The following is a 19244-nucleotide window of genomic DNA, read 5'->3' as shown; positions in this document are numbered from 1 at the left end:
GAAATCTGCTGTTACTTTGATAGCTTTTCCTTTAGAGGTTACCTGATGCTTTTTCCTCATAGCTCTTAGGATTCTTTCCTTCATTGTAACTTCAGATAACCTGATGACTGTGTGCCTAAGCTATAATCTTTTTATGATGAATTTTCCAGGTGTTCTTTGAGCTTCTTATATTTGTATGTCTAGATCTCTAGAAAGGCCAGGGAAGTTTTCTTTGATTATTCCCTCAAATATATTTTCCCAACTTTTAGATTTCTCTTCTTCTTTGGGAACACCAACTATTCTTAGGTTTGGAACACTTAACATAGTCCCAAACTTCTTGGAGGCTTTGTTCATTTTTTTTTAAATTGTTTTTTCTTGTCTTTGATGGATTGAGTGAATTTGAAAGCCTTATCTTCAAGCTCTGAAGTTTTTTTCTTCTGCTTGTTTGATTCTATTGCTGAGACTTTCTAGTACATTTTCCATTTCTCTAAGTGTGTCCTTGACTTCCAGAAGTTGTGATTGTTTTTTATTTATGTGATTTCACTGAGGTTTTTTTTTTTTTCCTTTCATATTCTGTATCATGTTTTCGATTTCTTGAAGTTGTACTTCACATTTCTCTGGTGGCTCCTTGATTAGCTTAATAATCAACCTTCTGAATTTTTTTCTGACAATTCAGACATTTCAGCTTGGTTTGGATCCATTGCTGGTAAGCTGGTGTGATGCCTTGGGGTGTTAAAACCTCATTTTGTCATATTGTCAGAATTGGTTTTCTAGTTCCTTCTCATTTGGATAGACTATTCCAGAGGGAAGATCTGAGACTCAAGTGCTGCCGTTCAGATTCTTTTGTCCTATGGGGTGCTCCCTTGATGTGGTGTTCTCCCTCTTCCCCTAGGAATGGGGCTTCCTGAGAGCCAAAGTGCAGTGATTGTTTTTGCTCTTCTGGGGTCTAGCTACCCAATGGAGCTACCAGGCTTGGGGCTTATACTGGGGACTGTCTGCAAAGAGTCTTGTAATATAATCTGTCTTCAGGTCTTTTGGCCATGGATACCATCACCTGCTCTGGTGGAGGTAGCAAGGGAATGAAGTGAACTCTGTGAGTGTCCTTTGTTGTGTTTTTGTTTAGTGTGCTGATTTTGTGTTGGTTAACCTCCAGCCTGGAGGTGGTGTTTTCAACAGCACATCAGCTGCAGTACTATAGAGAAGATGCAAACTTGCCCTAGGTTGCCTGGTTATGTATTCATGTTTCTCAGGTGGTGGGTATGGCCATAGAGCTCCCAAGAGATTATTTCCTTTGTCTCTGGCAACCAGGGTAAGTAGAGAAAGACCACCAGGTGGGGGCAGGTATAGGCATGTCTGAGCTCAGACTTTCTTAAGCGGGGCTTACTGTGGCTGCTGTGGGCAATGGGAGTGTGATTCCCAGACCAGAGGAGTTATGTTCTCAGCAGGATTATGGCTGCCTATGCTGTGTCATACAGGTTGCCAGGGAAGTGGGGGAAAGCCGGCAGTCCCAGGCCTCACCCCACTCCCACACAGCCTGCAATCCCAAAGGCTGATCTCACTCCCACCTTGCTCCTCCAACAGCATCGAGTGTATTTCCAGGCAGCCAGTGACCAGGGCTGAGAACTTGCCCCAAACCATCAGCCTCCTCACTGAGAAAGCAAGTCCTTCGGTATCTCAGGCAGCCTACAGTGGCGATCCAGTTTCTTCAAAGCGTCTTTGGATTCTCTCAGCTTTCCTGGTATGTTCCTGTGGTAAGTCTCAGATGTTCACGATGTGAATCTCCACACGCTGCTCAGTCTGTCCAAGAAGGAGATGCAAGCTAGTCCTGCCTCCTATCCCCCATCTTCTTTGGGACTTCAAGTTTTAATGAACAAGACTTGAGTTGCTTCTCTGTCAGTCCAATCAATTTGGTTATTGTATCTTTAATCAAATTGTTACCCTATCTATTTTTGTTTCCAAACAGCAAACTACTACTAGCACTAAAATAGTTGAGGGAAACTCATGACATAAAATTAAATTACTAAAAAGTATGACATTTAGGTTTTAAAAACTAATGACTGCCTTATGCATAATCACAAAGGGCCTCCTAGCAAGTATATTATACAGAGGATTCCGGATATACGTGGTCCCTGCCCAGCCCTGGCAAAATTATCTGAGAAGGGAAGATGAGAGAGCTTCACTTCTTGGTGCAGTAGATCAGACACAATACTTTAATCATGGAATGAACTTATCTACAATTACTGATGATAATGATGATGATGATGATTATAACAATAATGTGAATAAAGTATGCCAAACCTGGTGTTTTCACATTTAGCAAAGTGGAAAATGCATAGATTCTATTGTTTTTCTCACTTTCTTTTGAGAATTTTAAATTGATATAATACATTTCACCATTTAAAAATACTCTTTGGTTTTCAGGAGACAGAATAAAAAGCAGAGACAGAGTAAAGTGTCCTCTGTACAGAAGCTGCATCTTTAAGTGCCCTGCAACTAAAAATGTAATTGCTCTGCAGTATCATTGTAGAGGATGGTTTGAAAATAGAATAGACAGCTGTTTCTTCACGACTTTCTTTTGTAGAAAGCTGCATCATGCTCACTAAAATAAGCCTTGAACTGCTCTTCTTGTCTATCTGAATAGGTCAACTAGAATGGAGAACTTTGCAATACAGCTTCTTGTAAATGCTATGCATCTTTTTCATTTGGATAACTCCAACTTTTTCAGTGGTTTTGTAAACAATGAATAGGCGTTAAGTCTCCTAGATTTGGAGTAAGACAAGACCAGCTCTGCCACCTGGCATGTGTTTGCATCTATATATTTCCTCCTCTGTGGCAGTAAAATATCAGTAATACTTACCACACTGCATTGTTTTGAGAATTGAGGTAACCACACATATAAAATATTTAGCAGAATACTTGGCAAACAGAAGGCACTAAAAATATTTGTCATTTTTATTATATTCATGTTCATTATTTCAAACAACAGTGATTCCACAGTCACGAATAGCTCTGTGAAGGAGCTAGAGCTTCTTTGTACACAGCCAAGACTTTTTGGATTGCTGGTTTGCAAGTCATCTACAGTAAAATACTGTTTGTTGAACAACATTGTGTTTTGTACAAAGTTCAATTTAGAGTTCCAAGGTCAAATAAATTACTTGAATGCTATCTGTTAAAATACAGAAATAATTTTGATTTGTTACTTTTTGTCTTCTCCAGGATAAAGAAAGAGAAATGAAGAGAATTTGTGGAATTAAATTGAGCTAAATATAGTTAGAAATTCTGGAACACAGGATTCTATGAAGATGGTGACTGCACAGTAGTATCCTTTCCTCCACTACCTACTTATATGCGTCAGTGACTCCTCCCTGAGTTCCTAAGAACTCTTTCCTGAAATTCTTAGGTCCACTGGTGTCTGTGTGTATGTGAGATGTTGGTTTGGACAACTAATGCAGAGCCATATATCATTTGGGCTCGATAATCTCTGTAAGCCAGGACTGGCGTAGCACAGATCACAAGAACTTGACCTTCATGCCCCTCTGTCTAGGAAAGTCCTAGTAGATTTGGGTGTTGAAAATCTTCTTCCAACTGCCTCAGAAGGAGACAGGTGACTCCCCTGCTTTTATTATACAGTCTTCTCAGAATACATACCAATATCTTTATAACGACCTGCACAGTTTCGCAGTTCAGACCTCATCTCTCATTTTCTCTAATTTCTTGCTTTTACTCTAGCCACATTGGCCTCTTTCTGTTTTGTGAGCATCTGCAGCATACTCCCACCTCAGGGTCTTTGCAAATGCTACATCCTCTGATTGGAATGCTCTTCCCAGATGCCCACACGTTTTGCTCTCTGGTCCTCCTCAAATTTTCCATTAAATATAAAACTTTTTCCCAATCGTTCCACTTAAAATTACAACCCCACAGTGTATGGGTTTTCCTAGTTTCTTGTTTTTTACCTAATGCACTTACAACTTTTTCAAGTACTTTTACAGATTGTTTTGTCAAACGCCATATATCTTGTTTCTTTAAAATTTGTTTAGCTTACAAATGTATTTATTAAATTTGTCTTCTGCCTCCCCCAAGGAATACAAGCTTCTACAGGTCTAGAAAAGTAAAAATAAAATAAAAATAAAAATTCATGCACTGGAAAGACAGATTTAGAATTTAAGCATAAACTTAGAAATGAAGATAATCATGAGAAAGTGAAATTTTAATGAATGTTGAAAATGTAACCAATGCTTTTGAATAGGATCACTAAAGATAAAGTGAACTCGTTCAAATTTAATGTATTAATTTAATACATAATAATCCCAGCATTTAAAAAATTATCTAAAATGATATTCAAATTATGGGAGAAATAACCTCCCCCAATATTTTCCACAATAGGCAAGGACAATATTGAAAATATAATTTAAATGATAATTCAAAGTAATGGAATCTGAGTATTTTCCACATTAGTGACTCTGCACAAGAAGTGATTTTTCCAGTCCATTTCCATGAGTAATTCAGTCCATTTGATTAGCTTTCAAAGTGTAGCTTCTCAATGCTTTAGACTCACAAATACATGACAAGTGTTAAAAGGGTTTGCTAATATCTTCTCTTGTTCAACCCACATTGTATTTTTTTCATCCTAATTATACAGTGGTGTGTTGTGAATTTGAAGAACAAAGATTCAAAATATTTTGTAGTTTAGAAATTGTCTGCAGGTTATAGAAATAAAGAGTAAAAATAATGGAATATTTTAAGTTGTTTATTTCCAGTGAAGATGTAGAATTTAATTCTATTTTAAAAGTTTTTTTTAGAATTATCATGTGTTACATGTGAGTTTATTGCTGTCTGAATTGTTACAAAGAAAGAATCTCTATTTTCTATTTATTAAATTTAGTCATGTTTTTCTTCAGTATCTCTATCCCATCAATTTTTGTTTTGTTCATAATGTGTATTACTTTGGGTTCTCCAGAGAAACATAACGAACACTATAAGTAGATAGATAGCTATATAAAGATAGCTACATAGGTATATCTACCTTTAGTTTAGTCTATCTTTAGTTTATCTTTAGTCTCTCAGTTTCTAAATTTTCCATATGCTTAGGAAATCCTCAGAATTAGGGCACATGGTAAGGCTTACAGTTATTCTTTTAACATTTTTCTGCAGCAAGCAAAAAGAAAGGAGAAATTTGGGGTTCTGAGAATAGACAAATAAAGGTGGGTACTCAAGGAGGTGTGGAATCCAGGTGGCAGCTGTTTCTTCCCCATTCAGGTTATCTTGTTTACTTGAACATACAAATGACAAAACTGGCACTTTGCCACTGAAAGGTTGATTTATCTTTAATGTTAGCATAATTTTAGAATTTATTATACTAAAAGAAAAGAAAAAGCATGTGAGGTGTTTTGTTTTCTTTTCCTGTGACCTTCAGGCAGTCAACTACTCTATTATGTAAACTTAGGCTAGACCATCCCATTGCCTCCCACTGCCTGGTAATTTTTGTAAATTTAGAAATAATTACATATTTTCAGAAAAGTTGCAAGAATAGTACAAAAATTTTTCATATAATCCTCACCTACGTTCCCCTATTTTTTCACATTTGCTTTATTACTCTCTTAAATATATACATACATACATATAAAATAATAATTGTAAATTGCAGACATGGTATTGCTGTACTCCTAAATACTTCAGTGTGCATTATCTCCATACAGGAATATTCCCTTAATAGTACCACAATTAACATATAAGGAAATTAATATTGATACAATATTTTACACAATCAATCGCTCCTTTCTGATTCCTTGTTTTATAAATTACTTTTAAACATTAGGGCACGTATACTATGGGCAATTTTTTTGTTGTTTTCACTTTAATAAGCACCAAGTGTTATTTCAATTAAATTAAAATAGAACTATGTCATGGTTTTTATTCTTACATAATACTACACTATGAATTCACCAAAATTGTCCAATATGATCTTCAAAATCTTGTGGAAAAAATACCCAAGAATATGCAAGCAAAGTAGTAGAATATAATTAAAATTATAGTGTTTTTTTTTTTTTTTTTTTTTTTTTGCAGTAGAGTCATATGAGATAGCCCATCTTCATTGGTAAACATTTTTATGAATGTCAATAATCTTTACCTCCCTTGTAAAACCACTTGTTACACTGTATTGTTACTACACATTTATGCATCTTCAATTCCCACTAGACTGTTAGACTGCAAAATTAGTACAGGCAGAAACTGTGCCTCCTTCATTAACCAATGCATTGTGGATACTGAATCAACTGGTTGAATGAATACGTGAATACTAAGTATGACATAGAAGCGAATCTAGCTGCTACCTTTTTATGAAAGCAATGGCCATCAGGAGTAATCCTCCTTAGTCTTCTGTCTGATCTACCCAAACTGTTATCAACATGTATGTCTATACTCACTTTTCTTCTCATTGCAGAAGATTAGGTATGCCCTCCTCATGTCTCCCACTTCCTATTCCATCCTTAGGTTCCAGGCTCTTGCTCTGTTGGTCATACGTAGTATTCCTCTCCTATATCTTCAACTATTTTTTTTTCTTTCTTTTTTTTTTTTTTTGGTTTTCTTTCCCATATCCAAAATGTAGGCTTCATTCTTCCCACCAAATAAAGCCATCTCTTTTTTCTACTCCCTGTAGCCACTATCTAGTCTCTTACTTCCCCTTTTCCTGCAGAGCTTCCTAAAAACATAGCTTGTTATATATTTCTGTTATCTTATCTCCTGTGTATTCCTCAAGTACACTTGATCTAGATTCATTTTTTAATATCTAAAGGTAGTTCTGGCTTAAACAATGACGTGCGTATTTTCATATTTTGTGGACACCATTCCATTTTGATTGACCCTCTGCTCCCTGACATCATTCTCTCTGGTTTCTATACTTTGGAATTTAGTTGGATTTAATGTTTCTTGAATGAACAAATGCATCTCCTGCATATATTTTACTAGAATTGAGTAGTCATCTAGAGAATGCCATGTACATGAAAGCAGAACAGGTCAAGACATATTGCTTGTTCCATTTTTCTTCATTTCATCTTGATATGACTTGGCTCTGTGTTCCCACCCAAATCTCATCCCAAATCCCCATGTGTTGAAGGAGGGACCTGGTGGGAGGTGATTGGATCACAGGAGCTGTTTCCTTAATGCTGTTCTCATGATAACGAGTGAGTTCTCACGAGATCTGATGGTTAAAAGTGTGGCACTTCCCCTAATTCTCTCTCTCTCTCTCCTGCCGCCATGTAATAGGTGACTTCCTTGCTTCCCCTTTGCCTTCTGCCATGATTGTTTCCTGAGGCCTCCTCTGCCATGAGGAGCTGTGAGTTAAACTTTTTTTAATAAATTACTCAGTCTCAGGAAGTTCTTTACAGCAGCATGAAAATGGACTAAAACACACCTCATTTTACTTTTATTAAGATAAAGAACATGTTAAAATGCATTCTGAAAACTAACAACACACTGAGTGAATCATTGTTAAATTAAATGTTTCTATGTCAATTTGTCTGATAATTTTCTCTTCATTACTATGATAGCCATCCAAAGATAAGGTTCCTTTTTATTTAACATGAAGAGGACGCTAACAAAATTATAATGCTTTGGGACACAGAAAAATTTGTGAGAAATGTTACCATGTATACCACAAAATAAGACTGAGATTCACCCATGAGCTGAAGAAATCCATTATAAAATATTTTTGTTTTGAATATTTCTTATTTTCTGAAGGTCTGAATACATCTTAAATTGAGTAAATCAGGAGGTGACTAAGCTTCATGCTGGTAAGAAAAGAGAGAAGAAGTATTTAAGTCTACAAAATGTATGTATTTAAAATAATTATAAATGATATTTTATAGAGAATAATTTGAAGAAAATACAATGATCTTATCACTAAATTCATAAAAATATAAATTATGGATTATGTTTTTATAGTTTTGATGAGTTTGAATACCCAAGAATAGAAAAATAAAGTCCTTGCTTTCAGAGATAGGTGTAGCATGATGCTTTTCAGATTAAGAAAAGTGGTATAATGTTTCCGCCTCTCTCTTAGTTCTATTGTGCCTATATCTCATACTTCTGGCTGTGTTACAGGTTGGACATGCTACTTTACTGTTAGTCCTATATATCCCCAAGATATTGTGTTAACATTTAAGGACCTGTGAGTAATAGGTACACAGTTTAACAACTGAAACATTTGTAGTTTTAGTCATAGAGTCGATCTCAATTAAAACCAAAAAAAGAGCTTCAATATTACAAAAACTCCCAGTTAATACAGGCATCTTGAATTAGCCTACATGCCAACTTGACCACTGATGAGGAGATTTTTCTCTTTCTTTTTCTCAAAACCAACTGGTTATACGGCTCACGGATAGCAATGTTTGGGTAGCTCTCCTAGCTCTGAGAAAGGGTTTCTAAGTCGGCATGTGAGTTTCAGCGCAGCAACAAAAAAAGAGCACGAACTCTGGATGATTTAACCCCCTACTTTCCAACTCACTAACAGTAAGGTGACTTTGAGGAAGTCACCAAACTTTCTTTTGTCTCAGTATTTTCCACTGTAAAAAAGGGGTCACATTGTTACCTGAGAGGTTTATTGTAGGCTTAACTGTGTCAATAAATGTGAAGTACTCATGAAAGGAGCTGGTAGAAAGTAAATAATGTGCTAGCTGTTTTGTTTTCAGAGGCCTATATCACTGATAATTTATCTTCGAATAGGAAGTTCAAGTGCCACATCAAGGCTCATCACTAGATTTGTGATCTTGGGCATTTTACATGATCCATGTGACTTTATATTTTTCACTGGTAAAATGAGATTAATAATTCCTGTCCCCATTATCTCACAATGACTTGATAGGTTTTTCTCTTGTGAAGGTTCATGGTGGTACAGAATGTTTCTCGGCCTCTTCATCAGGCTCACAACAAGGGTGCCCCATTTACTTGGCCAAGTATGCTCCTCCTTGAAGGAGGGAGCACATGAACGAGTGTGTGAGGGATCAAGCCAGCCATTCCGGGAGATATGAGCAAGCTCTGTGCACCAGTGACCAGGTGGGGTGCCTGTGACCCTGAGGCCCCAGAAGAGGTGATACAATGCTCCTTTAGTTCCGCTGGTTATGGATGGCTATGTGTTAACAGCTCAGTTTGCCCCTTGTCTCATTGTGTGGGGCAGCTGCCCTCCACCAGAGAGGGCAAAGGGCTGGTGTGACAGCCTGTTTTGGGTACCCGCACTCAGTGGCTCCTGAGCTCTTGTCTGGTGTCCAAGAAGAATGAGGTCGCAGGGACACTTGAAGGATGCTGAACATGAATAATTTTATTGAGCAATGGGAATGGCTCTCAGTGGAGAGGAGAGCTGCAGAGGGAATGGGAAGGGCAGATAGCTCTCCCTGAAGTCCAGCCGTGTCTTCCCCAAAATCAAGCCATCTCTTCATCGCCAAAGTCCAGCCATTTTGTCTCCAAAGTCAAGCCATCTTGCTGAAGTCAAACTGCCTCTCTCCCTTTACTGACCAAGTCTAGGGTCTTTATAGGCAAAGGATGGGAATGGGGCAGGCCATAGGTAGTTTTGGAAAAGGCAACACTCAATTGGTAAAACTGCATTATTCAGAAAGTACCAATCAGGAGAGAACAGGCAAACAAGAATAGAAATTCTCACTTTGGGCCACAGGTTTCAGGCTACTCTGGCTTGAATGTGGGATTTCACTGGAGATCTGCCCCTATCTGCCTAGAATTTCTCTGCCTCCTGCCTGTACTAATGGTACACAACAGCAAACATCACATAATGCAGGTAGGAACTCACAGGCTAAGGGTGAGCAGGAACACAGGTCTCTGTTTTTGCAATAGTCTGGAGAGATGTGCTTAGACAATGGGACTGGGTGCTGACAGAGGTCATCTGCCTTCTGCTGCTTTCTATTTTTAATTGAGTAAGTATAACAATGACGTTTCTCAGGGGAACAGATACTTTAAGGTTCAGAGCAAGTTTTCTAATGATGTGCTGGCAAAAGTCAGCTCTCTAGCACTTGGAGATGGTGAAGGAATTTGCCCGGCCACTCAGAGAGAATGCCCCAGCATTCCTTTTCTTCATATAATTAAAGGACAAAATGTAAGTAATATATTGTTAAAATGGTAAAGCATTACATAAATTAATTGAGTCTATCTCTGAATATCAAAAAGTAATAATGAAATATTAAAATGAAGAATGCAATTTTCTGTGCGGAGATTATAAAACACACATGAATATTATGTTCTTAATCTTCAATAGATGACTTCTATTTAAGTATTTTATTCATTTATTTATTTTTAGAGATGAGGTCTCACTCTGTTGTGCAGGCTGGAGTACAGTGGTGCAATCATACCTGACTCTAATTTCAAACTCTTGGGCTCATAGGATCCTGCTACCTCCTAAATCACTGGGATTACAAGCATGAGCAACTGCATTTAGCTATTTAAATATTTAAAAATCCAATCTTAAAATAATCTTTTTAATGGTGAATCTTTAGTGTACAACTGGGGTGAGTGGTGGAATCAAAGGCCAAGGAAATTAAAATAATAACTGAAAATGAACAAATTGTTTTACTTTAATAAAATTATATTTCTAAAATCAGCAGCAATATTTGAAAGCCACTAATTTGGATACATTCTTTTTTAAATAACAAAATCAGTTTTTTGTATATTCAGCAGAAGAAAATTTACATGTATATTTGTATATAATATTGGAGCTTAAGTGGAAGTTTTAATTTGCATGGCAACATTTCAATGAGGAAGTAGAAAGTTTTATAACTTGTTCAATATACAGTAGGTAATATGTGATAGAGCTAGAACTCAGATCTGCATTTGCTGTAGTTCAAAGCTATGGTTTCTCATTCTAGAAATATTTAGCTTGCTACAATATACAAACCGACACTGCCCTCTGACCACTGCTGGCTTCATAGGCCTGACTGCCAGGAAGTCACATGGGGCCCTGTGCTTGCATGAATGTGCTGCTGTTTCCATTCTGAATTCTTCATAATATTTGAAGAAGGAACATCACATTTTAGTTTTCACTGAGCTCAACAAATTATGTAGCTAGTCCTGCTTCTGGAAAATATCTTAACATCTCTTTAAATAGTCTCTGTGTTTGTAATGAATGTGATACAACCTGTTCTAATTAATAAGAAAAATTGTCACGGGACAACCATGACTGATCCTTTTCTTTTTATTATTAGTAAAACAGCTTCATGTCTCAGATACCAGATTCTCTTACCTATGACAATCGCACTTATTGACCCCAAATGTGCTTGCTCGTTGCTGAAGAGCTCTCCACCCATAATGATGCTTCCTGAAAGTTCTTCAAAGGAAAATACTCTACTGAGCCCTTCTGTACCTGCCTAGAATGTTCTTCATTTGGTTTATGCAAACCTCTTAGCAAACCACAGGGGCAGTTTTAACTTCCTCTAGTTTACTGAGGGGATACTTTGGCCCTTCCTGCATCTATCTTCAAAATACTAAGCCTATGGGAAAGAGAGACAAAGAGGTGTTAAAACACTATCAATAGACTATATCTCCCACCTAGAAAGAATGTACAATTTTGATCTCATTATGTTTCTGTAGCACATTATGCAAATGTCTTTAATAGCCCTTATCACCTGGTAGAGTCGTTGTTGGTTTAATTGTGTTTCTCCTCCCCTACTAAGCTCCTTAAGTAGTAGGATACAGCCTTGATCATCTTTTTTTTTTTTTTTTTTTTAATCTTTAGAGCCTGAAATTTAGCCCAAACTTTGATGAGTGTTTATTAAAATGAAATGAAATAAAATTCCAAAGTTCCCTCTTTATTCAGTAACTTTGGCAGTATATATTTCAATGACTATTATGCATTTTTTCAGGTGAGTTATGTAGAAACTTCCCCAAACTAAAACTAATGAATCCTCCAAACAGATATGTAAGTGCTTCATTACCTAAAAGCAATGTTTCCAATCAGTTTCCGCTTCTGGGTTTTATTTTCCCAACGCAATTTAGCTAATGTTTTAGCTAAAGAGAAACTGATCCACTTATTAATGTCCTAGCATAAGGTAAAGTGAATCACTATCAGCACAAATCTTTCTCCAATAGCATTTGACAAAAACCATTGATAATTAGGTAGGCAACCACAAATTGATTTATCAGACAGCAGGATCATAAAATGCCTTTTGCCCTTTTCTCATTTGATTTTCTTTGTCCTGGAATACTGCGCTTATATGTGAAATTAGTGTTTCTTGAATGACACAATGTGATTGAGGCCATCTTCATTGTAACAAAGTAATTTTTCCACGTTAATAAATGTCATATATATTATGATATGTAATATATCTAAATTTCTAGTTTTAGAACAATTTTTATAACTATATATAGTTTTATAAGTAATAGAATCAATCTTCAAACTCATTAATCAGGTTTATAAAGATCTCAGCAATTGAAAAATATAATTAAATGTATTCAACCTGATAAGAGTATCTATCCAGATGTTTCAATTACACTTATGGGTATGTTATTAGTATGCATATTCCAAATTTGGATAAAACTCTTAGAAACCTAATATGTTATCCATCATAATTGTGGCTATCATATTGTATGCCACAAAAATAACTAAATTATCTTGTCAAATGTTGATTATAATAAACTTCCACCAGATTTTTAATCATGGCTATTCTAAGTTTTTGTCACCCACAGGGATTATTTTTAATTCTTCTCTAAAAGTATTTGCAATCAGATTCAAGGAAAAGACTAACAAGTATTTGTATGTCCTCTTAAATATAGGTTTCTAATATATTTAAGATCAATGGGCAAAATAAATTTTTTTCAAAACTTTAATGAAGAAACTGATGGATTTATAAAATTTCTAATCAAGAACAAGCAGAACAAAAATTAGTTAAACGAGATTGAACAATTAATGAAGATAATGTTTTTATGACACTTAAAACATTGTTGATTCTTTTTTAAACGTTATTTTTTTCCAAATTTAAGAAATTTTTGTTCTCTCAAACTATTTGAACTTTACGGAAATTTGGTAAAATATACTTTTGCAAACAAAGATAGAAGAATTTGCTTTTTCTCCCTCTTTGATTCCACCAAATTTCAAAAATGTTCAAGATTATTCTCATGACAATATGGTTACTTGCATAAGTCCAGTAAAAATCTGCTCTCTGTATATCAGGATACAATTTAAAACACTGATTATATTACCAAGTCTTCGACTGAAATATCACATTTGAGAATGCCTGGTTTCAAGGGTTCCTTATAGTACAGCCACCTTCCTAGCAGATAAAAATGGTTACTTCTTGGCAGGCCCAGAAACCTTAAAAGAGTGTGTAAAATCTAAAGTCTGCCTTGGTTTGGCTTTCTAGTCTCAAGAGGTTTTCTGAGATTCCTTTATAATCAACATAAGGGAAAAATCATATTTCCAAAGAAAAGCCACAATAATATCTATTATTAAGCTATAGCCTTGGGCATTGGTTTCAAGTTCTTGTTATCTAACAATAGACTAGACTGGATCCTGAATTCTTTTACATTCTTCCAATCTAACTTTCTTTCATGGAGTTATTAAAATTGGGAACGGCTGTGTTCTTAATGCCTTATATGCTAAAGCTATAATAATTTTAAGAAGCAAGACTTGTACCTAATGTATTGGCCACACAAAACGTTTACCAAACCCACCTGATGCCATAACCAAGAGACACTCAAATCGCAAACTGGGACAAGAAGCTGACATTTTCATGCATAGACAGTTTTCCACGGATGCCAGAGCAAGACTCCATGTCATAATGAAATTCTTACCCCTCTTAATGCCTACCTTTTTCACTTGGCAGGATAATAGATATCTGATTCACTCAATTAGTTGCCTTTAAGTCTAGATTCATGGCTCTAAACCATTATGCAAATGGAGATTGTTATATGACTATTAATTTTACTTTGTACTTTCCATTTTTAAACTTTGTATTTGCCACTTGTTAAAATTCTGCAGAAGTGCAACTCTTAACAAAATAATACTGGCCCAGTTATTTGAGATGATAGCAAAAGACTACAGAAGAGACAAAATTGAACTTAATAATGAACTCTAGGTAGGCTTAGCCTGAGAGCCACTTCCTTCAAACCACCATTGTTATTCAAATGCAGTTAAAAGGTTCTGACATTGACTCCTTCTCACCATTCTCCCAACAGGGGACCAGATCAACAAACTGGAATAGGTTCATTCTGGCACTAAGAGATAACAAGGATGTTTGATCAATGATGTTTTCAGAGAAATAGCTTGATCAATAGGGGGAAATGAGAAAGTTGTCAGAATAAAAATAGAGTTGCTTGTGTTAAAAATGAAACCTTAAAAATTGAGCCAGGAAAGGCTACGAAGAGAGGGTTCCCATGTATAAATGCCTGATAAAAATGATCACAAAAGACTGCAAATTCTGCAGCCTTGAACAAAGGCTATTACAACTTCACACAAAGAATAATTCTGAAAAGACATCTAACAACTGCCTATTCAACATCAAACTAGTGTCACTCTTGTTATTGATTCTTGTAGCTAAAGATACTTATATAAGAATTATGTGATCGTCTTCATTTTTTCTTTAAAAACCTTTGTCTTCCTTTACTTCCCTGAATATGCACATAGTTTACTATGGTACACATATACCCATTATAATGCCCTACTTCCAAATAAATATCTTTTTCTTTTTTTTAGTTTGTTATTTAGGTTGATAAAGGTAACAGTATTAGCCAATGTACAAAATTGATTGTATTTCCACATACTAGAAATAAAAAACTAGAAAATACAGTTGAAAGATGCCATGTCCAAAAGCATCAAAACGTTAGATACCTGGTAATAAAAGTAATAAGAAATATGTAAGGAACTTTTTTTTTATACTGTGCTGACTACAAAACTTAGATGACAGAGATTAAAGGAGCCCTAAGTAAAAGAGAAATATATCATGTATTCATATTAGATGTTTCAATATTGTCAAAATATCATTTCTCCATAAATTTATCTAAAAATTCAATAAAAATCCAAATAGAAGTTCTAGCGGGGTTTTTTGTTTGTAATGTAGAAAGTGGGTAGAGGGGAGTAGCCAGATGCTATTGATTGTGTAATAAGTCTTTCAGCAGTGTTTGGCATTTTAGACTATTCAAATGTTTTACTTTTATGAATAAAAATTAATTTTAAAAGTTTTTAATGTACTTTCAATTTCCCTGATATGTGATAAGCTAGATAGTCCAGAAACAATCCAAAGATACAATGTTGAGAAACATCAGTGTTTAATGAATGGGTACATGAGAAGATTTAATAGAACCTAAGGATGCGTGGCAAGAATAAAAAAATCTCAGAGAATGGGCTTTCTGTAAACCAATGAAAGAGTTTAGGAAGGAATGGTCAACAATACTAAATGCTGTACAGAATCCAATTAAGGTGAAATTTAAAAGTACCCCTTGGTAAAAATAAGGTCATCGTAGATATGCAAGAGAAATCACAGTGGACTTGTGGTGAATACGAGGCAAGGAAGTGGAAAAAGAAAGTAGAGAAAGTTGAAGAAGCTTAAAATGAAAACAACAACAACAACAAAAATGTTAAAAGTGAAGGTAGCTATGCGATCAAAGGAAACTTTGTTTAAAATAAGGTCCTCAACACGTTTAAATAAAAAACGTTCCCAAACTTGGCTGTGCACAAGAATCATCTGGAAAACTTTAAAAAATTTTAGTGCCTGTATGTGGCATGGTGATAGGAATATATATGAAATCTGTGTACATTCCAGCCAATTTTGCTGTGAGCCTAAAACTACTTATTTAAAAATATCCAATGCCCCAATTGTACTTTAGATAAATGAAATCATTCTCTGGAGTTAAGACCAAAGCATCAATAGTTTTTTAAAGCTTCCAGGTGATTCCAATGTATAGCTAAGTCTGAGAAGCGCTGCATTATTCTAACATTTCTCACAATAAAAATTATCTTGGGAATTTGTTATTAATAAAAAACAGATTGCTGGGTCTCATCCTCAGAGTTACTGATTGACTAGGTCTAGGGTAGGACTCATTCGTTTGCCTTTTTGGAAGTTCCCAGATTACATTAATGTTGCTGACTCAAAGCCACACTTAGAGTGACATTATATTCCAGAGAGGGAGACTGAAGATAAAAGAACAAGGGTATACCTGAAGATCCCCAGCCATGCTGCATACAGATGGGGTGATTTAGATGATTCCAGTGGTCCTCTAAAATGTTTCATAAGCCTTCATAATTTTCTCAACTTGCTGCCTTTAGCAAGCAGCTCACAGAATTCTGGCTGAAGTCTGGTAGTTTGCTCGAGTGCCAACATTTTCAAGTGTAGTTCCCATTAGCAGTAGCAGCAGCTTCACCTGGTAACTTGTTAAAATGGAAATTATCAGCACACCCAAGACATGTTGAATCGAATACTCTGGGGATGAGACGCAGCAATCTGTGGTTTGAAAGACCCTCCAGGTGATTTTGATGCATGCTAAAGTTGAAAATCACTATTTCAGTGAATGGCGTATTTTATGTTTTCAAAAGCCAGTCTGTACATCTAATTCCTCCTACTAGAGGCTGTCTTTGCTTCTTGTGCCCTCGCTTCCACTTAATCATCCCTAATGCCTACCAAGTCATCTGAAGAAACTTCACTTGTGCTATGATGGTATAAGTGCTGTCAAAGCTTCCAATCCTTAGGGTGCTAGATGAGCATCAATTAATCTACAATGTGAGAGGTAAACTGTGTCCCTGAAACAATTTCACCTGTGTCAAGAAGCCTACGTGGTCTCTTCTTGAGCAATGTTACCAACTTCTAATCCTCAATACTCAAAGCACAAAGGATGAGACTAGACACCATAGTATATACTTTCTTCTCGTCCTCCTGTAACTGTTTTGTTACATGAAGTGTATTGGAATAGTTGAGCTGAGGACAACTTTATTTTTTTAACATAACCTACATAAATGGTTTAGAACCTTGTTCTGAAATGTGAGCAATGAAATTTTATCTTTTGTGCTTAGTGTTTGCAAGCTTGACCAAAAAACAAGCATAAAATGTTCCATTAAAAAATTCTGCTAACAACTTCAACCAAAGTTTTCTTCCTCTAAAGAAAGTTTGAATCTCTATGAATGGGGGAAAACAAACAAGATAACAGTATGTGAAAATTTCTAACTTTCGTCATGTACAAATGTTCTGTGTGAGCTAGCATATCTGAACTATCAGCATTCAATTGAACATGACCGTAATAACACTGTCTAATATATACTAAGCATTCAGTATATATCATGCATTGTAATGAAAATTACCTAATTTTATTTTCCAAACCCTGATTCTGTCAGATCTGCATAGAGAGGGAAAAGTTCATCTGTCTTCCAGGGGATGTAGGCAGGGAAGTTTCATAAAAGAAATTGTGAACAAGACACATAATTTGGAAATGAGATTGCTTCCCAAGAATTCTGTAGCAGAAAATATGTTATTTATTTTCTTGTTTAAATTAATTTTGTTTCCAGTTTCTTTTCATTAATGTATGAGAAATTCCATTTTTATGATTTTTAAATTTTTTTTTCTTGAGAAAAAGTGGTATGTGCCATTTTCCCAATAAAATGTCCTAAAAGATTCCTAAGAAATGTCACAAAGCATAGAGAACTGGGGTAAGCTTATAGACTAGGGTCTTGTAGTCCCCTGGAAGACAGGAATTTCCACTTCCTCCTGGCCACCCCAGAGTATGAGGTTCTTTATATGAGTCTACCAGGACAGTGCACCCAACAAACATCTTCAGGCATACATGTGGGCCCATTTGCCTCTGGATCTTTGAAGGGGAGTAAGGGACAGATCCCTACGCCTTGGCAACATGTGCCTCAAGTCTGTTCCCTCTCCCTTTGAGTGAACCACTTCTGCTGGCTTTAAATTTTTGATCCCAAGTCTTTCTAGAATGACCTAGACTGTACCCTTTTAAGCATAAACTTTTGCAAACAAAAATCTGTTATTTTCTTCTGTGGGCAGAAATTCTAACTACAAGGGAAGGATTTATCTAAAACATTAAGTGGTAACACTTATATAATTAGGATTGCTCTATCCAGATACTTTTATAAGAAAGAAGAATAGCTTTTCTGTGGAAGTATCCACGGCTTGTTTTATTATATTTCACTGAGTCTTTATCTCTTTTGATCCCTTTAAGAGAGTGTCTGTGTAGTTCTGATGTAGGATAACATGGTATTTGGATATTGTCATTCATTGAAACCAATAATACCTATGAATTATCATAAATATTTTAGTTAATTAAATAGTGATATATAATTGAAAATATTCCAAATTCAAAGATATTTCATAGGTAATACGAATAAAAAAATCACCCATTAAATAGTGTGCTAGATTGTTTAAAAAAAAAAAAAAGTCCACGATATTTTAGAGCTCTTCCCATCAAGAAGTGGAATCTCTTTCAACATCCCTTGAATGGGGATTTAGCCATGTTACTTGATTTGGTCAATGGGACATTAACAGACATGATGCAAACAGAGGTTTGAAATGTGCTTGTGCATTAAGGATGTGTTCTCTGGCTCCGTTTGCAACCCACCTGTGATATAACGAAGCTAAGCTAGGTGTGAATAAGTCCAGAGAAAGAAGCCTGTCCTAAAAATAATAATGGATGTGACTTTTTTCCAATGAAGTAGACTAAATCTGATAAGTAGAAATCCACACAGTTTTTAAGGGAGTTGTATAAGCATAAACTAAAAGAGACTAAGACATTCTAAAGTGAAGAGATCTGTTTTCAATATTCGTAGACAGAAACCTATAAAAGTTACTCAGCTAAAAACATGGTAATTTCATTTAGAAAAGAAAAAAATATTTCAGAAGGCAAACACATTTTCTTCTGTGGGCAGAAATTCTAACTACAAGGGGAGGATTTATCTAAAACATTAAATGGGAACACTTATATAATTAGGATTGCTCTATCCAGATACTTTTATAAGAAAGAAGAATAGCTTTTCTGTGGAAGTATCCACGGCTTGTTTTATTATATTTCACTGAGTCTTTATCTCTTTTGATCCCTTTAAGAGAGTGTCTGTGTAGTTCTGATGTAGGATGACATGGTATTTGGATATTGTAGAACAATGGACTGGAAAGCCACTCCCAGGGAGCAGCATTTTCTCTGTCACCAGAGTAAGGGGAACTAGAAACATATCCCTTCTGATTTCTATAATTTTTATTGACCAGCGACTACTACATGAATTTTATTTGTTCATTGTGACTATTTTGACCTTTGCTCAGTATTACGTGTAAAGTGGGTCTTTT

General features: G+C 35.6%; 1 long non-coding RNA gene across 1 annotated transcript in view; it reads left to right on the top strand.

Annotated features, from left to right (window-relative positions):
• Positions 1-368: 368 nt before the first annotated feature.
• Positions 369-19244, top strand: part of LOC103882303 — a 39599-nt gene continuing 20723 nt past the window's right edge. The window contains exon 1 of the long non-coding RNA XR_644065.4: positions 369-3284. This is a non-coding gene — a long non-coding RNA (uncharacterized LOC103882303). The remainder of the gene's footprint in view (positions 3285-19244) is intronic.

Source organism: Papio anubis, chromosome 2 (genome assembly GCF_008728515.1).
Source record: "Papio anubis isolate 15944 chromosome 2, Panubis1.0, whole genome shotgun sequence".
NCBI classification, from domain to species: Eukaryota; Metazoa; Chordata; class Mammalia; order Primates; family Cercopithecidae; genus Papio; species Papio anubis.
This window is presented reverse-complemented; position numbering and strand designations above follow the sequence as displayed.